The following is a 25488-nucleotide window of genomic DNA, read 5'->3' as shown; positions in this document are numbered from 1 at the left end:
GTTCAGACATCTACGTTGTGGCTGCATCTACAAAGTGGCGTCTACGTCCTTTGGACACCTAAGTACCAATTATCGCTTGTTAAGACCCTTAATTGGCTCATTAACCACTTAGATTGGACGCTTAAAGCACCGCCCAACCTTAGGCATGAATTAGGCGCCCTTTAAAGAATCAGGGCCTTAATGTATAATGCATAATAATTAAACAGATGAGATATAAACAATTTGTGTGATACAGAATGTTTGGCAGGAGGAGGAAGAAAGCGGATGTATGCTCTGGTAGACAGTTTAACAATATTGATGAGGGAGGATGTTGGAGTCTAGATGCTATACTGTACGGGTACTTGGCTAAGGGAATTAGAAGGTTTTTATTGCTTTCCTAAAGCTCAAAAGTCCGAGGAATGTGATGTGTGGAAGCAGTTGATTCCAGTACTTTGGTAAGAAGTGCTAGTAAGATCTGCGTCTGGCAGTTTCTAGTCGGAGGCTCCGACCAGGAGGGAATAGTAGACGTGCTTCTTCTATTAATGATGTAGAAGCTGTTAAGTGGTTTGAAAGGGATGCCATGGACAGATTATTAGCTGATGGTTTTATTTAGGGCTTCTTTTACTAAGCTGCACTAGCATTGAGCTGGCGTTAGTTCTAGCCGCTTAGCGTGGATTTAGCATGTGCTAATATTCTGCGCATGCTAAAAATGCTATCGCAGCTTAGTAAAAGAAGCCCTTAGTATGTATTGCTTCTTTTAAGCATAGAATTGTTTGGTCATCAAATTTTATCTCTGTATTGTTTTAACTTCTATATTGTATATTTTATTATTTCGTATTGCATACCATATTGAGTGTTTTTGTATAATCACTGGTATATAAGATTGATAAATAAAGAAATAAGTATGCAAATAAATAGATAGATAAAGTCAATGGATGTAGAGGAATCAAACCTGGATATGCTTTGGCATGTACTTGGAGAACAGGTTTTTAAGCTGTCACTGGGGAGGTTCCTGGTATAAAGCTTCTGCTATTCCGTTCTCCATTCTCTACAATCACTGCAACATTGCATGGACATGACCCTGGAGTTTTGCCATCTCAATCTGACCAATCATACTGTAGGTATTTATTTTTCTCCTTTGGTTCCTGTCTCTTGTAATTTACAAGAAATCTCTAATTCTAGGAGCTCTCAGAAATATAAACTTGGCTTTCCCACTGTTAAAGGAATAAAAACTATGGCCATTTTTTGTCGATCATTTTCTTTTTTTATTCGTAAAAGTTTGTAATGGCCTTCCTTCTATAATTAGAGTTCTCTCTCATCTACCCACTTTTCGTAAAGTACTGAAGAGATATTTAGTTCAGAAATTTACTAACGATCCTTCCTTTTCAAATAATGAATCATACAAGATAAAATTCTGGCCTAAAAGATATAGGGCTCCTTTTACTAAGCTGCGATAGCGTTTTTAGCGTGCACAGAATTTTAGCACGCGCTAAACCCACGCCACGCGGCTAGAACTAACACCAGCTCGATGCTGGTGTTAGCGTCTAGCGCATGCGCACTAAAATCGCTATTGCAACTTAGTAAAAGGAGCCCATAGTTTCTGTTCTAATCTGTATAATTTTATTAATATTTTGTTAACCAAGTCAAGCCCTCCTGTTGGGATGAATCGGTATAAAAAAATCAAAGATTAGATTAGATTAGGTGTAAATTCTCCGCGGTCAGAGTCATTGCGCATAGATGATTAGTCTTTCTCCTTAGTCTGTACACCTTTCTTTGAATACTGGTTATTCAACTGTTGCTGGTGCTGCCTTATCTCTATGTGTGTGCCTTAGGATGCCCTTCTCTTCACAGGTCCTAGGGAATATGATTGCTGCACCTCCTTGCCTCAGTTTTCAAGTTCATTCTAGGACACCTTAATTATTTACATGTGAAATCTGCACCAAAATATTAGCACCTGCTTTATAGAACTACCCTATGTTATTTTATTATGATTATATGTTTTCTCTGTCTTTTGTGTTGTTGCATTTATGGTTTATGGTTTATTAAAAATTTTGATACTAGAGTTAGAATTTGATGATATATTAAGTGTTGTTAAAGTATAAAATGATTGTATTCTATGTTACACTTATTGTGAGTTTTAAAAATGAACAAAGATTTGAAAAAAACAACAACTTTGATATACTACCTTTGGGCACACTTTATCCCTGCCCCTCTTTTGTTCAGCTAAATCTGTTTGTACTGTGCTAAGACATTTTAGCTATATATTGAGTAGATGATGGGTGGAGGATGTGGGTGGGAATGGGGATTTTAAACCAGGTAGACATAGATGGCTAAAAATTCACTGCAGCCATATAAGGAAGAATGTTATCAATGTGGACTATTGTTAAGATACATAATTATTTATTTTAAAAATTCTTGCCTGCCTAACACCTAGGCAGGTTACAATTAACTGTTAACCTCAATTATTAATAACTGAGACTCTTGGCATAAAATGGGATCTATGCTATAAAAAGAGATAACGTACTTACCTTGATGATATCTTTTCCAGTAGATGGGGATGGTATGCTGAACCGTAGGGTCATCCATGTGTGCTTGTGAGCACTGTGCAGAAGATGTCAATCACAGCTTTTCACTGCCCCCTCAGTTCATACCAAAACTGGCGAGAACCTGAATGAAAAGAAAAGAGGAGGGACATGGGGAAACTCCCTAAACTCATGTTTCTGATCTGCTCACCCATAGTTAAATAGCAGCACAGTTTAGAGAGGAGCAAGAAAGTGCAACAATTTTTCAAGAAAAGTCAACAAATTTCACTAAAGAAACATCATCAGTCTGAAAATTTATGAAACTCAAACATTCCCCTCAAAACTACTGACTCTTCCCAGACCTAAAGTCTGACTGACAGAAAAAACTCAGCTAGGGAGCTGACATTTGAGCTGACAGCATTGAAACAGGAAGAAGGCGTATCAAAACTGACAGAGCAAGTGGTTCATCATACCATCCCTAGCTACTGGAAAATATATCATTAGGTAAGAACCTAATCTCTTTTTCCAATGCAATAAGGATGGAATGCTGAACTATAGGGACATACTTAAGCAGTCCCCAAAGTGTAGGGCAGGTTTGATGAACATGCGCACAGTACTGAGGAGCTGAAAGCGACATCTTCCCTTGCTGCTACATCCACTCTGTAGAATCTGATGAAGGAACACAGAATGGCTCAAGTCACTGATCTACAAATCTCCTCAGGTGGAATTGCTCAACATTCTGCCCATCAGGAGGCCACACTCCTTGTTGAATGCACATTCAATGATACAGGTGGTTGTTTTCTGCAACCGACGTATGCAGAGGATATTGCTCTTTGTATCTTGGGTCTGCTGTTTCATACCTGGTTTGTCAGGACAACAAGATGATCTGAAAGGCAAAGCTCATTAGTGAGAACTCTTCAGATGTCCAAGACCTTTAAGACCTTGTCCTTCTTCTTAGACCCTGTGAGGTGAAATGCTGATAGTCTAACCTCTTGGTTGATATGAAATGCTGTGATGACCTTTGGCAAGAAGGAGGGAACTGTACGTAAAGTTATCCCTGCTTCCATGATCCTGAGGAACAGTTCTCTGCATGACAGTGCTTGCTGTTCTGAAACTCTTCAGGCAGAAATAATTGCCACTAGAAATACCACTTTGACTGATAGATCTAAAACAGAGGATTCCTTCAAAAGCTCATACAAAGCCCTACTAAGCCCTTCCAACACTATATTAAGATTCCAAGATGGGAAGGGACTTTGAATTGGCAGCCTCAGTCTTAGGGCTTCCTTCAGGACCTAGAATATGTCCATATGGTCCGCTAAAGAAGCTTTTTGCTCTCGGCCTCATAAGCAGAAGAGCCTGGCCATCTGGACTTTAAGGGATGCCACTGCCAGATCCTTGTCAAGGCCTTCTTGTAGGAATGCCAGGATAGATGAGATCGGTGCCATTGATGAAATGCATCCCATGCCTTGGCATATGCTGAATTTGTTGCTTGCTTTTTATTTTGGCTCAAAGAGGGTAGCAATGACCACCTCTGTGTATCCTTTTTGGGCTAGCACAGCGCACTCATGAGCCATGCCATAAGACCAAAGCAATACAGATCTTATAGGGCAATCAGCCCCTGGGAGAGCAAGCCTATATTTACCAGAAATCTGAGAGGCCACTCCCTCTGAAGGTGTACCAGATCCATGTACCAAGGACACCTTGCCCAGTCTGGTGTCACTAGAATCACTACAATCCTATGAATCACCCTTCTGATGATAGGCCATGGCTAGAGCATATAAATTAGCCCGGATTCTGGCCAAGGTTGAACTAGAGCATCTAGCCCAGCATTTCCAGGTTCATTTCTTCAGATGAAGAAGTGACTCACCTTTTTGTTCTTTCCTGTCACCATAATGTCGAAAGTAGGCTGATTCTATTTTCCTACTATGGCCTGGAATGCATTGGGGGTGAATGTCAAATTTCCTGGAACTAGGGTTTGTCTGCTGAGTTAATCTGCCTGGACATGATCCACTCCAGCCACATGCACTGCCGAGATGGCTCACAGGTGAATCTCTGCACAACAGAACACAGCTTTTGTCTCCTGATGGAGAGATGCACTCCTGGTGTCTCCCTACTGGTTGACATAGGCCACTGCAGTGGTGTTGCCTGGGAAGATTCCGACTGCTTTGCCCCCTAGCAAGATCTCCAGTCATTGTAGTGCCAGATGAACGAGTCGAAGCTGCAGCCTGTTGATAGACCATTGCCGCTAAGATGGGGCCCAATGTCCTTGGACTGGGTAACTGTTGCAATGAGTCCCCCAGCCAAACAAGCTGGTATCCATCATTAGAGTGATCTCGGAGTAGATCCAGAGGGGAATTCCCTTCACCAGAGACTTTGGGTAGAGCCACCATCTCATACTGCTCCTAGCTGATGTTGTACAAGGAAGCCTAGTTGTAGAGAGTCCCTTTGGGGAGACAACCAAGAAAACAATGCAATCTGAAATGGACACATGTGTGCTCTCACCCAGAGCACTACCTCTATTGAGGTCGCTATCAACCTGAGGAATTCACCACTAGGCTAATAACTGAATATTTTTTTGAGATTGAATTCTAGAAACTGCCAAGCCTTTGGAGATGACTCAGATAACAAGTCTGAGATTTGTCTGTGAAATTTCTGTTTGCGTGCCTCTGGAAGAAAGACACAGTCTTCCACCGTGTTGAATAAGAGCCCTAGATATTCCAAGGAATGAGATGGGACCAGTTGGCTCTTTTGGAAATTCACAATACAGCATCTGTAATACCTGTACCTCTGATGCAACTGCTCTTTCTACTTCCATCATCGAAGGGGCTCTGATCACCTAATCATCTAAATACAGGCACACTTTCTAGCCCGATCTGTGGCAGTAAGCCATGACTAACACCATAACTTTGGTGAAAGTTTGGGGTGCCTTACCTAGTCTGAAGTGAAATGATGAGAATTGATGGTGGTTTTCCAACACATGGAATCTCAGAAACTTTCCATACTTTAGGAAAATTGGAATATGGAAGTAAGATTCCATCAGATCCAAGGAGGCTATGATTTCTCCTGGACCCACTGCAGCAATTACGGACTGAATGGTCTCCATGTGGAATTGAGTAACTCTCAGAGCTGTGTTGAGATATTTGATATCCAGAATGGGTACTCATCTGAGTCTTGCTTGAGCATGACAAAGTATATGGAGTATCTGCCAGAGAACGAGTCTTCTGGGGGCACTGGCTCTACTGCTTGAATATCTGGCAACTTTTGCACCATGGTCCAGACCTTTTCAGCATTTTCTGGCTGGCTCACCAGTGAACCAAGGACAAAGAAAGAAACTGCAGACAGAAGTACAAGATGCAGGCAGAGTTTATTTAAACAAACAAACAGATTATTGCGTACAAATAGACCACTTTTTACAAAATATGGGAACCTCTCCATGATCCAGGGTCAACCCAGTTTCCTGACCTTCCAAGACTTTGTATCTCCCCTCTGGGAAGTCTCTCTTTGGGACATTAGGGACATTAATTCTGACCCCTCATCCTCCGAGTCCCTGACAGAGTGTTGCACTACAAAAAAGCCCTTGCTCTTAGCACCGAAGTGCTCTGTCTAGACATGCCTGCGCTTTGGACCGCTCTGGAGTGACCCTGTCATGTGGGACTCTGTCTTGTGTGGAAGCATGCTACAGGAGATTAACAAATTCTACAGCAAAAGCCTGAGAAGACAAACTCCTCTTCCCCCTTGGGACACGTAAGCCATTTTTTTCTTGGCTTGCAAACTTCTACGCCCTTATGGTGCACAGAAGCGGTGTCCTGGGCAAGGGCGTACCTAGCCTATGTGACACCTGGGGCCCATAATTTTTTGACACCCCCCATCTCTATGAAAAACATGATTTTTAGTAACAATCCACATGTCACACAAAAGTGTACCTAGGAAAAGGCAACATCTTACATACTGCAGTGAGCAGTACAACATCAATACGCCTATTGTAAAACTAAACAAGCCAGACTAGTACAGTTCAATCCTACATAGTCAATCCTAACAGAAAACCATGCCTTTTCGAACACACAGAACACAAAAAACATCTTTGCCTAGTAAAGAAAATGTAATCACAAACTAACCCCTCCCCCTTTTACAAAACTGTAGTGTGGTTTTAGCCATGGTGGTAACAGCTCAGACTCTCATAGAATTCTGAGCATCAGAACTGTTATCACCATGGCTGGCGCTAAAAAATGCTCTACAGTTTTATAAAAGGAGGGATAAAATAGAAATACATAGACAAAGGTTAAATTGAACCACCAAGAAGCTGGACTCTGCATACAATGCAACACCACAGAAACAGCGATGCCTCTCCCTTCAAGCAAAAAAATAAATAAATAGAATTTTTTTCTACCTTGTCTTCTCAGGTTTCTGCTTTCCTCATGTTCTTATCACTCTCTTCCTTTCATCCACTGTCTAACCTCTCTCTCTGCCCCTTTTATATGGCATCTTCATGGTCGAATGCAGAAGGAAAAACTGATGGGGCAGCACAGCCTGGGGAGAAGGAGGAGGAGTGAAAAGCTGCAATTGATATCTTCTGCACAGAGCTCGCGAACACGCATAGATAACCCTACTGTTCAGCATACCATCCCTATTGCACTGGAAAAAGCACATTAGTGGTGACATAACGTTTCAATAGTAGCCCACATTGAAAACTGTGCCCTTAAATCATCTGGAAATGTCAAATCAGACATTAATACTTATGACCACTAAAACCCCTCCCCCCTCCTCAAAAGCATTTCAGAAACAGCAACAACACTCAGGGGTGAAGTTATCAACATGTCCTATCATTAGGACAGGTTAATGTATCACAACTTGTGCTCTTTTAGCACAGTTCCCATTTTACGCACTGATATGATAGAGACGTTTAAATTATATTGAGAAATTTATATTACTCGCCAGAGATGGGTTGTAATCCCTAGATAACCATTTGCTACAAAAAGGTGGAGAAAGCCGATGGAGTTTCTTGTTCTTTTTCAATCCCTGAGGAAGCTTTACTGAAGCGAAACAAGGCACTTGTTGGATTAGGGCATGTGTTCTGGACTTTATCTAGCAGCCGTCGCTATTGTTGACAAGTGGAACCACGGAGTTCTTACTGGCTGTGATTTCGATTAGAGAATGACACGGTGACAAAATTCATCACCGTTCCCGTCCCCGCGGGAAACCATCTTCATGTCATTCTTTAAGGAGAGAGGGAAGAATAAGAGTATAATTGGGCACAACCACTGACCCAAAAGCTTTGCTTTGAAGAATGCTGGTGTAGAAGGACTGAGGTTGAAATAGACACTAGAAAATGACATGGGATTATTTCCCGCAGTTATCCGCAGGACAGGGAACGGTGATGAATTTTGTCACCGTGTCATTCTCTAATTTCGATTCACCAGACCATGGTCTCAAGCTAAGTAAACTTTTGTTTTTTCCCTGTGCACACTGATGGGTGTAGTATCCGATTGGTGGTGGTTGAGTTTTTTTGCCAACGAAAAGAAATGATGCAGTTTTGAGTCATTATTGATTGCTGAAATATTTATGCAATTTGAGGCTTTTTAATAATAACTTTAATAATAATAACTTTATTCTTCTATACCGCCATAGTCGTGAGACTTCTAGGCGGTTTACATTGAAGAGAGCTGGATAGTCAGCGAGTTACAATATGCAGAGGTAAGAGAAATACAGCATGCAGAATCTTAAAAAAGGCAGTAAAATACAATAACAGATGTTAGAAATTTTAGCCTTATACGCAGGAGTGGACATGTTTGAAATATTAGAAATTGATTTTAATGTTTTGTGTAGATACTTTTTAGGTGGTATTTCTGTCAAGTAAGGCAGTTTTTATGGCTTTTCTAAAGGCGTCATAGGTCAGTCTTGCTCCATTAATGCAGTTGTCTAACCAGTGTTATTGTTTGTTTGCTTGTAGCAAATGGTTATCTAGGGATTACAGCCCATTTCTGACGAGTAATATATATTTTTCAATATAGTTTATTTTGTTACTCTATATATTTTTCATGAGAGACGTTTAATGTAAATGCGCATGAGTCGAGTCTCTTTCATTTAAAAGAAAACTCTGCAATGAGAGGGCATAGGATGAAGTTAAGAGGAAATACATTTTTACAGAAAGGGTGGTAGTTGCATGAAAAGGTCTCCCAGAAGAGGTGGTGAAGACAGAGACCGTGTCTGAATTCAAGAAAGCCTGGGAAAGGCACTTGGGATCTCTCGGAGAGAGAAAGAGATAATGGTTACTGCGGATGGGCAGCTCTATGACCAACACAATGCAGGTGCAAAGAGCCTTAGCCTATAGGAAGAGGAGATGCAAATGTTAAGAGCCTTAGCCAATAGGGAGAAGAGGAGATAGTGGATGCTGCAGACGGGCAGATTGGATGGGCCATTTGGCCTTTATCTGCCATCATGTTTCTATGAGACCCCAGTCACGAATAACTGGGGTTAAGAGTAAAATAACCCATCTTAATGACAATCCCCAATTGAAAATTTCCACCCCTTCAGTCAAGTAACAGCAGCAGCAGACTCTCTCCCAAATCTTCAGAGCTTTCCTCTTCCTCGCCCATGGCTCTTCTATCAGCCGTTGAATGTACAGTACAGCTTTGTACTTTGCTCTGAGAGGGCGGGGTTTTATGTTTAAACAGGTTCTGCACAGCCTGCCTGACTGTGAAAAGTTTCGTGTGACACCTGTTTGCATGTTGTGACTAGTTTACCCACCCCTCTGCCTCAAGCACTTTCCTCAAGTGACGTGAACGACCTGGAATAATTTGCTGACTTTTGACGGTTAGTAGATTCATTTTGCTTTTAGTCTATCACTGGATATTGTACAGGGCAACACCGTGGAACTGAAGAATCAAGCTCATTTCCAAATTGTTTCACATTGAGGAATATTTAGACAGTAAGTAAAGACATTTAACTTTTTTGTTTGGTTTTTTTTATCCTGTGAGAATACTTATCTTAAACTTCTAAAGAACCTTTGGTTTATTGTTTCCTGCTGTTATATTTCTTTGTACTATGTAATAATGAAAACAAAAGTGGTTATGCTCAAGTTTTTTTTATTGCAGGGATATTTTTTTCTACAAGTTGTATAGTCAAAATAATTTTGTTTTCGTGGGTATAAAACCAAAACATACCCAAGGCTTTTTGTTGTTTAATTCAGTGTACTGTATTTTTGAATGAAAAGAAGCCAGGAATGTGTCAGTTCCACTCCTCGACGGTCATGAGCTGTATGTTTTTTTCAGAGATCACCATAGGAATTAGCCTCTTTCAAACACTCCTTGCAACAGATGCATCGCAAGGATAGTCATTGTCTAACAGTTTAATTGCACCTCTCGTTGAAAACTCTCAATCTAAAAGCATGTCCTGACAATTCCAGGAAGCATTCAAAGCTTACACCTTTGTTATGGGAAGAGACAGAAAGAGAAACAAAGACAGGGAGAACACAAGAAAGCCGGTTTCTTTGTTAAGGCCCTTTCTATTTTATAGATGGATAAAAACCACATTATTTTTTTTTATATTAATAAAGCAAGCCTTAGTGTGTGTCTCATCAGCTTTCAGAAGCTAAGTACATTTTAAGAAATTTCTTCTTTATCAGTATTAAAGTTTATACTCACTGTACTGTTATTTTTCAAATATTGAAAATGGTCATGTGCGTTTCCTACTTTATTATTTAAATTTCATTTAAATTTCCCAAGAATTCTATAGTTTCAACGGTTCTCCCTTCTGCTTCTATTTCCTATCTCCCCTCTTTTTCAACCTTTCAAAGTCCTTTAGACCATTGTAGTCTTATTAGAATGTTTATTTTCTTATTTTTTCTCATCTATCTCTATTTTATTTTTTCATTACTCTACTAATTGTCATTTTTCTAGGTACTTTAGTTAGATTGTGAGCCTTCGGGACAGTAAAGGAATATCTAAGTACCTATTTTTACTTATAATTTTAATGCACCCTATTGTCTATTTTTTCTGTAAACCACTTAGAATCCTAACGGAGTTTAGCGGTATATAAGAAAAAAATTACATTACATTACATTACATGACAAGGTTTCAGTCCATATTCATGGCTTGTTTACTAGTCTTTTGAAATTATTTAAAAGTATACCATGCAGAGACAAGAGCCATCATAATTTATATTTTCAAAGAGGTTTTAAAAAAATATCTGTAGAAAAAGAAGCAAAACATACCAGAAAGGATAAATAGCGATTTATAAGAAATCAGTTGCATGTTATGGCTGAAAGTGTCATTTCATCATTTTGAATGATTGCCTAAATATGGCTTAAAATATATTGCCCCACCCATGAAATAATAAATGAACACAAGCTTTAAATTTAGGACACAGACATGTGTGGTGGAAGAATGGGGCGCATGATAAGACATCTGAATGTACTGCAATTTACGTTAAGCTACCGATGAAACACTTAAGCTAGATCTAAATAAAAGCTTGCTGTGTAGTGTGCTTGGAAAAAAAAATATTTTTCTTGGGAATATATTTATTTGTTGATCTCATTTTTATCTTGCATAATCAGATTCTCTGTGGAGGTAAAACACATGCCATAGTCCTTACAATAAACAAAGATAACATGACAATTTCCTGCAATTTTTGGAACTGAAAATGTTCGGCCAAACATGGATGCAAGCAAAAACTTGTCCAGAAGCGCTGTGAGATAATCACTCTTCCTTAAATCTAGCATTTTCGATCGAACATTCCACAGCAATAAAGCTACACAGCATTATAGGAGACACCAGCAGATAAGAAGCCTTTTGGTTTACAAAGTACAATATCTGTCTGGCTTACATGTCTAAGAATGTGTCAGAACTGTGCTGCAGTCTTATGCTGGCAAACTTTGCTTCCTCTTCCTGGAAGCCTGATGCAAGCGTAATCGTCTCTCTATTTGCAGTCGACAGAATTATAGCAGGCGTTGGGGCTGTGGTATATGGTGCACCATGACTGGGATATAATTATGCCGGGCTACAATCTATCCAGGAAGGACAGACTGGGAAGAAAGGGAGGAGTGGCACTGTAAACAACACGCAATATTAAAGAAACACTGTTGCAGGAACGCCAATGTAAGGAGGAAACATTGTGGGTTAATCTGGAAAGAGGGAAAGGAACATTGATTTCTTTCAAAGCAGGCAATCCAAGAATGTAAGATTTTTGAAGTTAAAATGACAAAATATTTTGACACACACCAGACAGGATTTAACAAAGTCTGGGTTTCCTATTGCAATATAAACTATGAAATTATTCTTCTGGAATTCATTGCTGGAAAATGTGGTTAAATCAGTTAGCTTAGCAGGGTTTTAAAAAGGCTCTCTTTAAGGCAATCGTCCCAAAGAAGTCCATAGGCCATTATTGAGATGGTTTGGGGAAATCTACTACTTATTCCTAGGATAAGCAGCATAAAATCTGTTTTACTACTTGGAACCTGGGTTGGCTACTGTTGGAAACAAGATACTGGACTTGGTGGACCTTTGGTCTGTCCCAGTATTGCAATTCTTATGTTCGTATGTTACTCTGTGATCACCCATCCTTCTCTCCCTGTTTCTCACCCCCACTCTTACCCCTATCTTTTCATGGGAGACTATTTCCATGTCTCCTCAAAAATAAGACAGTGTCTTATAATAATTTTCAGCCTCAAAAAATGCACTAGGTCTTATTTTCGGGGTATGTATATGTGGGAGTGTGTGGCGCAGTGGTTGGATCTACAGCCTCAGCACCCTGGGGTTATGGGTTCAAACCCCATGCTGCTCCTTGTGACTCTGGGCAAGTCACTCAGTCCTCTATAGCCCCAGGTACGTTAGATAGATTGTGAGCCCACCGGGACAGATAGGGAAAATGCTTGAGTACCTGATTGTAAAAACCGCTTAGATAACCTTGATAAGCGGTATATCAAATCCTAATAAACTTGAAACTTCCTCTCCTTAACCCCCAATTCTTCCTCTTTCCTTTTTCTCCCCCACATATGCAGCATCTTTCCTCCCCTCCCAACCATCCCTCGTGCAGCAGGACCCTTGCCCAACTTCTACCCTTCCCTCCCTCCCATTCCTCGTACAGCAGGACCCTTGAGCGAGCACCCCCCCAAGAACCCTCCCCTGAAGCCGAACCCCCATCCTTCCCTCCCTCCCATCCAAACCCTACCGACCGTGAGCGAGCCCTACATACCTCCCTAAGCAGCATTGGGCCGGCAGCACTCTAAACAAGCTGCTCGGCCTTGTCCACCCGTGAATTCACTCTGCCGCGCTACTGATGATCAGTAACTGCTGCTAAAACAGAGGCCAGTGCAGTTTTTCCTAGTACAATGCACAACAGGATCTGAGGTAGTAAAGATTTACCAGAGGTACGTTGGTAAACTTATTGCATTTCTTTGACTGGTTATCCAGAGATTGAACCAGGGACAGGGCTAAGTGTATTTGGATTTCAGCAAGGGGTTTGACATAGTTCTACACAGGTGACTTTTAAGTTCAATAAAATTTTTTATTGTATTATAAGAAAGAACAAAAAACATTTCAACAATATCGAATACAGTGAAGTAAACCAATGTCTGTAGGGTATTAGAGGCATAAAATAATCAGAACATAGCAGGAGTTAGTATCACGTGTTTGAAGTAAACATAAAATTATCAGAATTGTAGCAAATAGAATACAACAAGATATCCAGAAGTAAACTAAATCAGCAAGAGCATCTCAATATCAACATAAAATATAAAAATAAAAATATCAGTCATTTTTTGAGCAGTAGTGCAAAACAGGATCCCATACATCATGAAAACGAATCAATGAACCCACTTTTTTGGCATATAGAAGTTCATATTTAACAGTGAGAGATAAACTAGACCACCAAGCAGCATGAGAAACTGCAGACAAATTTTTCCAATTGGAGAATATGACTCTAACAGCTAAAAGAAGAAGTGCTCTCAGAAGTATAGCTTCAGAATTAGGTAAATGAATCTTTAGCGCAGGGGCGCCTACAATGATCACTGAATAAGAAATTTGTTCATTAATATGTATTATATCACATATATCTGACCAAATTTTTTGCCAGAAAGAACCAAGCATAGAACAGTCATAAATCATATGTTTAAGTGTACCATCCTGTAAAGAACAAGACCAGCATAGTTTGGAGGATGAAGTGTTCAATTTTGCCAGTCTACAAGGAGTCCAAAATGCTCTATGTAGAACAAAGAACGAAGATTGTAGAATTGAGGCAGAATGAAGTGCTCTGCCCGCTGATAACCATATCTCCGACCATGTCTCCATTTCCAGTGTTAGGTCAAGTTCTTTATGCCAAGTTTCTCTAATGTTCCGGTCATAGGAAAATTTACTACTTTGCAAAATCTTATACCAGCGGGAAGCTGCTTTAGGTGAGCAAACAAGTAAATCACACCAATACATATAAGTAGGAGTATCAGTAATAACATTGTGTAACTTATAAACCTTTTTAATGCAGTGGGTCAATTGTAGCCATCTAAAGAATTGAGAAGGAGGTAAATTATACATTCGGCATAAAGTTTCAAAAGGTGTCCAACTTTGTCCATCAAAAATTTGAGAGACAGTCCAAATTCCCTGAGCTTGCCATACCTTCCAGGAAATCGGTTTATTCTGAATCATAAATGTGGAGTTGTTCCATATTGGAGCAAATAGAGAGTGAGCTAGTGAGCACCACAGTAAATGGCTGCCTGAAAGCTGTGCTCCGCAGACCGAACTACTTAAAAGCCTCCAAAATCGGTATATCCGAACCTGCAAACTTTGCTTATACCATCCCGGATCGCTCTAGAGATGGCTACTTCAAAAACTGGCAAGCGAAAGAGCGTCGAGCCAATCTCGCCGCAAAAATCCGTGCCGTCCAAAGAGGACGATGACTCGCTCCACGCGGTCATGGCTGAACTTAGAGCCATGCGCGATCTTCTCACTACAACCAACCAGAACACAGAAGATATAAAAAGTGAACTGGCCTCCCTTAATGTGGAGATGGCGGTTTGCAGGTCTAGAATCGATACGGCAGAACAAAAAATTGAAATCAACGAAGCTAATATTAAAGACTTACAACGGCAAATGAAAAAAATCGCCATCTTGGAACACGAGCTGGAAGACGCTCAAAATCGATCTCGGCGAAATAATTTGCGTATTCTGGGTGTCCCAGAATCGCGTGAGGGAAAAGACACTATTGCATTTCTCCAACAAATGATTCCCAAGCTACTCAACATTACCTTTTCCCATGATATGGAAATTGATCGGGCACATCGTGTACCCACACATAAGCTTGATGTTGCTGACACACGTCCCAGGCCCATAGTGGCACGCTTGCTGAGATACACTCAGGTGATGGAAATCATGAGAATGGCGAAACTTCAACAACCGCTAAAATTTGAGGGGCATAATATCTTCATCGTTCCTGATCTGTCCAAGCAAACTGCTAAGCGTCGCAAGCTGTTACTGGAATTTCGCCCTAAATTGAAGCACATCGGTGCCAAATATGGCATGTTTTACCCTGCAACTCTCCGTATTACTTATAATAATATCACAAAGAATTTCTCTCACCCTCACGAATTGGCTGACTATCTGGAAGCGCAAGCCCCAAGCACCATCGATAAAACTTGAATATCTTTGCTTATTTGTTCAGAAGAAGTTTTCCCTGGGACTCTGCGGTGCTGAGACTCTCTGCTGATATTTACATTACATGATTCTACAACTGTTGCTTATGTTATGGCTTTGTTCCCTTTGTATATGCGCTTAGTAGCACTCCTGCTATTTTAGTGCTTCTATATTTAGTCTTTATATGCATTCAAGGCTCTGGTTTGAACTGGTTTAAACTGTTAGTTATACCTAATATTTTGTAATACAATGTTTGGTCTGCGTTGAGCTGGCTGAGGTCTGCCTATGTGGCCTCTCTATCCCGTTCTACTCATTTTACCATATGTCTGTTCTCTACAGTTTTCTTTCTATAATCAGAATGATATGCGAATTGGTTTTGCTTTCTTAACCCCTATGTTTTGTTTGTTTTTTGATATCCTGCTCATTCACGTGCTAATGGAATCCATTTCTTCATTATGCTGCTGTTTATTTCATGGGTTTATGATGACTTTTATTGTAACTCTGCAGTTGGTATTGGTCTGTTCCCATCAAGTAACACTTCTGTTCTACATTACATATCTGTTTTTTGTAGCAGGGTCTGGTATTCTATTCTTACTTGCATTATTATCGGAAGTGATTTTGATTTCTCTGTTTTGTTTAATCTCAATTTCACACTCCTTCTACTCAACTCTGCATTGTTTTGCTCTAAGTCTAGAGAAGGAATTATATCTGACACTCATTGGTTATGTATGTGTGTGTCCTTTATACTATGATATTGGAATTTTATTATTTGGATGACTCTTACATTCAGCTCCCTTAATGTTAAGGGACTTAACAATCCTATTAAACTTCAAAAAATAAGAGATTATATCACTAGATTACAAACAGATATAACTTTTATTCAGGAATCTCATCTCTCGGCTAAAGACTCATCTAAGTTCCAGATCTCAGGGGCCTTCCCTACTGTGTTCTCTCCAGCTGTAGATAGAAAGGGTGGGGTAATGATAATCATAAAACGTAGGCATGACATTAAGATTATTGATCACAGCTCTGATGTTCAGGGCAGATGGATTTTGCTTTCCTTAGAGGTGAATGGGAAGTCCCTTACCTGCTTGAATATTTATGCTCCTAATGTAGACACCCCTGGTTACTTTGATACACTATCTGACATCCTCTCTGCTGCTGAAGGTACATCTTATATTGTAGGAGGTGATTTCAATCTAGTCCTTGACCCTACCAAAGACCGTCAATCACATGCTTCTTATAGAAAATCTAGATCATGGTTTAAATTACGTGATTTCATCACTCATTTTGATTTAATTGACTCTTGGAGACTCACACACCCTAAAGATCGCTCATTTACCTACTTTTCACCCCCTCATTCTACGTACTCTCGTATAGATTATTTTCTAATAAGTGCTTCATTAGCTACTTACTTGTCTCATACTGACATTAAAGAAATTGCCATATCGGATCACGCAGCTATTCTACTCTCATTTAATAACATTTCTAATGCTATTCCATACCGTCAATGGAGACTGAATAATTCACTTCTTCAAGACCATGAATTTGTAGAATATATTTCCCTAGCTATTACAGATTTCTTCCTATTCAACTCTGGCACGTCCAGTTGTTGGGCAACGCTTTGGGACGCCTTTAAGGCTTATATAAGAGGAGTAATAATATCTCGAGCTGCTTTCCTCAAGAGGCAATCCCTGAGACAAATCAAAGAATTAGAGTTAAAGTTGAAAGAACTTGAATCTTATCATATAGCTCACCCTTCTGATTATCAAGGCTTATTACAGCTACGAGCTGTCAGAGTAGAATATAATGCCTTACTAAGCAAAACGGCTTCACATACGTTACTTCTAAGAAACGCTACATATTACATGGAAAACAATAGATGTGGACATAGCCTGGCACAATACCTGAAAGGAAAACACTCCAAAACATACATTGCTGCCCTGACTGATGAAAAAGAGGAGAGTGTAACTAATTCTGGAGATATACTCACTCAATTTCATCAGTTTTACTCGTCTTTGTATTCATCGGAAATGAGCACTAACTCTTCTGCCTCTTCATTCTTGAACTCTCTCCCTTCTACGCCAATTGATGACTCACATGCCCGTGAATTAGCGCGCCCTCTACATAAAGAAGAAATTTCACTTTCTATTCGTCAATTGGCAAAAAACAAGGCCCCAGGACCGGATGGACTTACAGCAGAATTCTACCAAGTATTTATGCCTCAATTACTTCCTCACATCTTTGCCTTCTTTTCTGATATCTTGCAGTCTGGTGAGGTCTCTGGTACATTCACTGAAGCTACAATTATAGTGTTGGCTAAACCGGATAAATCCCCTTTAAAAGTTACTAACTACAGACCTCTATCTTTAATCAATACTGACGCGAAAATCTTTGCAAAAATTATTGCTTCCAGATTGATTCCGAGTTTACAACAAATTATTTCGCCCGATCAAACTGGATTTTTACCTAACCGTTTTTCTGGAGACAACACTAGACTGCTATCTGACGTAATACATATTGCCAACTCTATACATTCTCCTTTAGTACTCATGGGACTAGATGCTGAAAAAGCGTTTGATCGTATAGAATGGGGCTATATTTTTCAGGTACTCCATTGGTACGGTTTCCCAGATTACATCATCTCCATGATTAAGATCCTATATACAGCTCCTATGACACGCATTTTTATTAATGATTTGTACTCTGCTCCTTTTCATCCTAAGAGAGGGACTAGACAAGGTTGCCCTCTCTCTCCGCTACTTTTTAACATTGCGCTAGAACCCTTTTTGACTGCGATCCGTGTCAATTCTGATATAGTAGGTATTAAACTGAACTCTGCGGAAATAAAATTATCGGCATACGCAGACGATGTTCTCCTTTACACCACCCCAGGTTCTATCCCTCCTATACTGGATTTAATTTCTCGATACTCTGCTATTTCTGGTTACAAATTAAATCTGACTAAAACTGAAATTATGCCACTTAATTGCCCAGATTACCACACAGAAATCAAACAATACGGATTTACATGGTCTCCTAATAAGATTAAATATTTGGGAATATTTTTTGGTCCATCTATAGAAGATACAATCGCCCATAATATAGAACATCTTCTTACTAAACTCAACCACTTATCTTCGAGTTGGTCACCTCTTAAACTATCGTGGTGGGGCAGATTAGATACTATAAGAATGATGATGGTCCCGATTATCAATTACACTCTAAGTATGCTTCCTTGTGTCCTTTCATCTTCTGATTATAAAAAACTGGAACAAATCCTGACATCCTTTCTATGGATTGGTAAAACCCCTAGAATAAGTTTGCGGAAACTTAAATGCTCAAAAATGGAAGGAGGGGTTAATTTCCCTAGTATACAAGACTATCATATGGCTTTCCTCTTACGCCAAAGCGTCTTATGGATTCATCCGTCTCAGGCATCACATACACCCCTTTGGATGGTTCTGGAATCTGATAGTTCCCCTTTTCCTTTAAAATATATGCCTGCAATGACTGGAATACAAGATACACTTAAGAATCCGGTAATAATCTCCACTATACATGCTATAAAAGATCTAAATAACGTATCTAACATACCCACAGGTGACTTTTAAATAAACTGAGCATCCTTGCTATGGAGCTAAAGTAACTGACTGGGTTAGAAACTGGTTGAGTGGTAAATGGATAATACTCCAAGGAAAGGAATATATTGTCAGGGCTAGTCTGCTGGAATCTGTCCTTGATTCATTCTTTGTATCATATTCATAAACAATATTGCAGAAAGGTTTTATGAAAATGTTTGCCTTTTCATAGACAAAAATGACCTGCAACATGGCAGACTCCCTAAAAAGCATGAAAAACTTGAGTGTGATTTAATAAAGCTTGAGAAACGATATAGAGTTTGTCAACAAAAATATAATGCAAAAAAAAGAAGAAGTAAGGCCATGCATTTGGCTTGCAAACATCCAGGGACATGGTACAGTTGAAGTGTTAAAGTTCTTCAGTGTGCAAAACAAGAGCAGGGTGAGGAGAATTCAAAAGGGCCTGGGATAGGCACGTGGGATCTCTTGGAGAGAGAAAGGGATAATGGTTACTGCGGATGGGCAGACTAGATGGGCCTTTAGGCCTTTATCTGCCATCATGTTTCTATAACCATAAAGTTCTATGACATCACAATGCAGGTGTAAAGAGCCTTAGCCAATAGGGAGAGGAGGAGATAGTGGTTGCTGCGAATGGGCCATTTGGCCTTTATCTGCCATCATGTTTCTATCTTTAAAGCTAGATTAGCAACAGAATAAGCTAGAAGGATGCATGGGTATGCAGGGAGAGGAATGACCAGCAGGAAAAAAGAGTTGCTGGTCAATATTCAAAATGATTTTATTGGTCTGAAATGGTCACTGACTGCTTAAATGGCCACTGACTTGTTTGGAGCTATCTGCTAATTTTCAGTGGCATTTATCCAGTTGTTGACGCTGAAAATTAGCATAAGTAAAAACCAGCTATTTTAGGGTGTTCCGGGGTAGAGTCAACTATTGGTCAATTGAATGCTGAAATAGTATGTCTTGATGTGGAAACTCATAACTGACTAAGTTCTAAATATCAATTTAACTAGCTATGAGTTATCTCCGCTTAAACCGGATATTCATTGCTGAAGCCCAGACTTGGCTCAGCATTGAATATCTCTGAATAATGCTGACGGTCACCAGATCACTCACTGCTGCTGACTGAATATTGACCCTGAGGTGTATGTCCCATTTGAAAAAATACTCAAGCCAATATTCAAAGCGATATAAGTGGGCTGGAGAGTCTCCTGCCGCTTAAATCCCCTGGAACCACATAACCGGGCAGTACCACTCAGTGACGTATCAAGGGGGAGGTCGGTCCGCCCCATATGCATGGTTTGGGGGGTGCACAGCCGGCCAGGTCCGGGTCCTCCTGCCCTTCCTTTCCCCGGCCGCGCCGCTACAATCCTACCTCCCCCCGCCGACAAGAAGTCTTTCCGACGTCAATTCTGACATCGGAGAGGACGTTCCGGGCCAGCCAGGCAGACTTCTTGTCGGCGGGGGGAGGTAAGATTGCAGGCGCGGACCGGAGGAAAGGAAGGGGAGAGGCGCTTTTTTTTTTCCGCGGCAGGGAGGGCAGGATGTAGGCAGGCAAGCTGGCTGGCTTTAGCGTGGCAGGGAGGGAGGGAGATAGATAGACAGGCAGGCTGGCTTTGGGGGTGGCCAAAATCTGGAAGATAGTGGGGGGGGGGCATAAGAAGGAGACACTGGGGGCACTATGAACACAGGAAGGAGGCACTTGGGGCACCATGGACACGGGATGGATGCACTGGGAGCACTATGGACACGGGACGGAGGCACTGGGGGCACTATGGACACAGAATGAAGGCATGAGAAGGAGGCACTGGGAGCACTAAGGACACGGGAAGGGGCACTGGGGGCATTATGGACACAAGAAGGAGGCACTGGGGGCACTAAGATCTTGGCCTCAACACTGATTAATGATGTTAGGAATCTGACTTCAAAATCACTATTACGATTTGAGCTGTATGTAGCAAATCAGGCACTGGGGGCGCACTAAGGACAGGGGAAGGAAGGAGGGAGGGAATAGAAAGGGACAATTGTTGGACCTGAGTGCAGAAAGAAAGAAATGAAAGAAAGGGTACACAGTCAATTAATAGATGTCCCCTTTTGATGAAAAAAATAAATGGTCACGTTACCTCTGACTTATTTTCTCTGCAGCAGAGTCGGCAGCCGTGCTCAGCAGCCACATGCTGGAAGGTCCTGCAATGACTCGTCTGCCGGCTCTGCTCCGGAAGAAGTAAATTACGTCTGCGTCTGCCGGGTCCACCCCCTCCGACATAACTTACTTCTTCCGGAGCAGAGCCAGCAGACGAGTCATCGCAGGACCTTCCAGCATGTGGCTGCTGAGTCCGCTCCAGAGCAAGTACGTCGGAGTGGGGTGGACTGGCAGCCGGCAGCTATAATCATCGTGGGACCTTGCTGCATGAAGAGAGAGAATGGAGCAGGATTGCTGGAATGGAAGAGTGGTAGAGGGAAAGAAAGGGGGCAGGGTGGTATTGAAGGGTGGTACTGATAGAATTGATGTATAGAGAAAGGGGAGAGACATAAGGGGGAAGGATATTGGAGGGAGAGAAAGGGGCAGGTGCTGATTTAAGAGGGGTGGATGGCAAGAGAAAGGGCAGACATTGGATGGTAGTGGGGAGCCTATGCTGGATGGAAGTGCAGATGGGAGAGATAAGGGAGCAAATGCAGGAAGGAAATGGGAGGAGAGAAAGAGGGGAGCAGACACTGGATGGAAGTGGACAGAGAGAAGAGAAGGTACTAGATGGAAGGGTTGAGAAAGAGGGTACATGATAGAAGGAGGGGATAAATAAAAGGAGGGCACATGATGGGGAGAAAAAGGATTGAGTTAGGGAAACACTGGAGGGGTGAGGGAAAGAGGTGGCAAGCTTTAGGTAGCCAGTAAAAAAGGACATTGATGAGAGGGTAGTAAGAACGTAATCTAGACAAATGCAGAAAATAAATTGAAAAGGAAAATGAGGGAAAAAAGGGAAAGGGATTGCAGATGAGAGGTGTGGGAGAGGGAAGGAGAGGAGAGAGATGACAGACCAATGGGGGTGAAAGGAGAGATGGGAGGGGGAGGCATACAGTTTCTGGAAGAGGCTTAGAAGGACAGAAGATGCCATATAGGGGAAGAGAGACGGCAGACAGTGGATGGAAGGAAGAGAGTTACAAGAAGATGAGGAAAGCAGAAACCACAGAAGCCAAAGGTAGAAAAAAAATGTTCTATTTATTTATTGCTTTAGGAGACATGTGTCACTGTTTCTGTGGTGCACTGTATGCAGAGTCCAGCTTCTTACTGGTTCATTTTAACCTTTGTCTATGTATTTCTATTTTATCCCCCCTTTTACAAAACTGTGGAGCGTTTTTTAGCGCCAGCCGTGGTGGTAGCAGCTCTGATGCTCAGAATTCTATGAGCGTCAGAGCTGTTACCACCATGGCTAAAATCCACACTACAGTTTTGTAAAAAGGGGAAGGGTTAGTTTGTGATGACATAGTCCATACTAGGCGAAGGTGTTTTCTGTGTTCTGTGTGTTCGAAAGACATGGTTTTCTGTTAGGACTGATGGTGTAGGATTGATCTATACTAGTCTGGCTTGTTTAGTTTTACAATGGGAGTATTGATGTTGTACTGCTCACTGCAGTATATAAGATGCTGCCTTTTCCTAGGTACACTCTTGTGATGTGTGGATTGTTACTAAAAATCATGTTTTTCGTACAGATGGGGGGAGGGGTGTCAAAAAATGAAGGGCCCCGGGTGTCACATATGCTAGATACGCCACTGGTGCCACTGAATATCATCTCAGACCGCTGACAATAAAGTGGGCTGGTCAGGGGTGGGACAGGAAGTGATGTTGGAGAGGAGCCCGGGGTTATAGTTAGTGCTAGCAGCCACATAGCTCAGCAACCTAATTTAGGACGGCTCAATCGCTGACCTAAATTAGGCCGCTAAGTGATGCAGGTGCCAGCACCGAATATCAAGTCAGCACCTGCATAATTTTTTGGTTTTTTTTTTAATGAACCCCTCAAACCTTTTCTGCCCCCCTCCCCCACCCCACCAACAAAGCCTGCAGTTGGGGACAGGAGTGCAGTACACAAAGTACTGCTAGCTGTCGTGAGAGCTTGCAGCAGCCATTTTGACTGACATCCACGAGGGGGGCTGTGCTCCTGCCCCCAATGACCCCCACTTGACCACCAAGGGTAAATGGGCGGGAGGCTGGGTTTGGGGGTGGCTTTCTGGAAACCACACATTCAAAAATATATTAACAGAATGGAGTCGGTCCAGAGGAAGGCGACTAAAATGGTCGGTGGCCTATGTCATAAGGCGTACAGGGACAGACTTAAAGATCTCAATATGTATACTTTGGAGGAAAGGCGCGTGAGGGGAGATATGATTGACATTTAAATACCTACGTGACATAAATACACATGAGGCAAGGAGTGAGAGGGCATAGAATGAGGTTAAGAGGTGATAAGCTCAGGAGTAATCTAAGGAAATTCTTTTGGTTAACAGAAAGAGTGGTAGATAGAAACATGATGCCAAAGAAAGCCACATGGCCCATCTAGTCTGTCCATCCGCAGTAACCATTATCTCTTTCTCTCTCTAAGACAGGGGTGTCCAATGTCGGTCCTCGAGGGCCGCAATCCAGTCGGGTTTTCAGGATTTCCCCAATGAATATGCATTAAAAGCAGTGCATGCACATAGATCTCATGCATATTCATTGGGGAAATCCTGAAAACCCGACTGGATTGCGGCCCTCGAGGACCGACATTGGACACCCCTGCTCTAAGAGATCCCACATGCCTATCCCACGCCATAGAAACTTAGAATGGATGCACAGAATAATTTCCTAGTAGAGGTGGTGGAGACAAAGGCTGAGTCTGACTTCAAGATAGCGTGGGACAGGCAGGTGGGATCTCTTAGGGAGAGGGGGAGATAGGGGATGCCGCAGACAGGCAGACTAGATAGGCCATTTATATGAAGTGAGGGGAGAGGAGGTGGAGGGAGGGAGCTTTGTCGGGGAGGCAGGAAGGGCTCAAATTGTTTAAAAAAAATTGATATAGGTCCTGGCCTGATATTCAGCCAGGCCCTGCATAAGCTCCAGCACCCAGCCCACCCACATTTAGCTCCCAATATTCAGTGCCGGTGTCCGGCCATGGCCCAGCACTAAGTATCGGGGGCTTATTTAGCTAGTGATAGTCAGCCGCGCCAGCGGTTTAACACGCGTAATAGCGCGCATTAAACCGCCGGCCGCACTAGCCGCTACTGCCTCCTCTTGAGCAGGCGGTAGTTTTTGGCCAGTGCGGCGGTTAGCGTGTGACGAAATGTTGCGCATGTTAACCCCGCTAGCGCGGCTCGATAAAAGGAGCCCTTAGTGCCTTACCGGCTGAATATTAGGGGGAGGACTGTGAATATAAGTCTGTAGTCTGTTTAGAGTGGTGGATTTTAAATATTTTAAATAGTCAAGTGATAGTGCCTCTGTAAACAGGGAAGGATTAATGCATAGACAAACTAGGCCCATGCCCTGATGTTTAATACTAGATAATCAAATGCAGGCTCTTAGAATAACATCCTACCCATATCAAAAGTTTGCTAGAAAAATGGGGGTAATAAGATAATCAAAAAGATTTTTGTTTTACCTGCTTCAAAAACAATTATAATCGCTAGCATCTTCAACACCTGAAGACAAATCTTTATATTTCTTTCACTTTCCAAGTATGAAAAAAAATCTCATTAAACACTCCATATATTATGGAAGGTGAGTATATCATAAAATTCAAAGAACTATGATTTAGATCAGTGTTCTTCAACCTTTTTACACCTATGGACCGGCAGAAATAAAAGAATTATTTTGTGGACCGGCGGTTGAAGAACACTGGGCTAATTCGTGGGCCAGACCCTGTCCATCTCTACCCAATCTTCACCCCAGACCCTGCCCCCATAATGGTACTAATTGTAACACTATTTTTTTCCATTCATTTGTCACAGATACACAATATAATCTTATTAACAGCACATAATGGTTAACCACAACATTAAACTACACAAAGCACACTGACAGCAGATGTAAATTCTCAAAATTAACATCATTCAATCACAAAATTCAAAAATAAAATCATTCCCCCTACCTTTGTTGTCTCCCTCCCTCCATGCTATGCCTTACCTTCTGGCCTGCTCCTGCCTGGCTGTTTTATGCCGCCCCCGGTGTTATCTTCAAGCCGGCTCCCTCTTCCTCACTGATGCAGTGCACAAAGCTGCGGGCAGCAGCTCCTTACGTGTCCCGCACCTCATTTGGAAGCCTTCCCTCTGACATTGCAACGTCAGAGAGTAGGCTTCTGGTTCAGGCGCAGGATGCTATTTTGGGCCTGATGCACGTGCTGGCCCTGTGGACCGGAAGGAAATTTCTGTGGACCGGCACTGGTCCATGGACCGGTGGTTGAAGAACACTGATTTAGATATCAAGTCCTCATCCTGTGCTCTATTCTTTAATCAGGTATGCTTACTCCTCCCTCCCTACCTTACTAAATAATCCATAAGTGCTATCTAAACACCAGTTCCGTACATAAAGTATCACTGTTGTATAAACCCATAACAGAAAAGGGTTTTTTTCAAACTTGGAAAGTGAAAGAAATATAAAGATTTGTCTTCAGGTGTTGTCAAATGCATATTTGATCAGTAGATTCTAGCGATTATAATTGTTTTTGAAGTAGTTAAAACAAAAATCTTTTTGATCATCTTATTACGCCCTGATGTTTTAATAGTGACACTCTCAGATGTATAATC

The 25488-nt window shown here is 41.5% G+C and overlaps 1 protein-coding gene across 1 annotated transcript in view; it reads left to right on the top strand.

The window, feature by feature from the left end:
- Window positions 1-9343: 9343 nt before the first annotated feature.
- The window catches only part of FAM83B (family with sequence similarity 83 member B), a 160219-nt gene continuing 144074 nt past the window's right edge, over window positions 9344-25488 (top strand). Inside the window, exon 1 of the mRNA XM_033935581.1 lies at window positions 9344-9426. The gene's annotated coding sequence lies outside the window, so the exon portion shown is untranslated. The remainder of the gene's footprint in view (window positions 9427-25488) is intronic.

Source organism: Geotrypetes seraphini, chromosome 3 (assembly GCF_902459505.1).
Source record: "Geotrypetes seraphini chromosome 3, aGeoSer1.1, whole genome shotgun sequence".
Taxonomy (NCBI): domain Eukaryota; kingdom Metazoa; phylum Chordata; class Amphibia; order Gymnophiona; family Dermophiidae; genus Geotrypetes; species Geotrypetes seraphini.
Note: the sequence above shows the minus strand (reverse complement) of the source record. Positions and strands in the feature narration are given on the sequence as shown.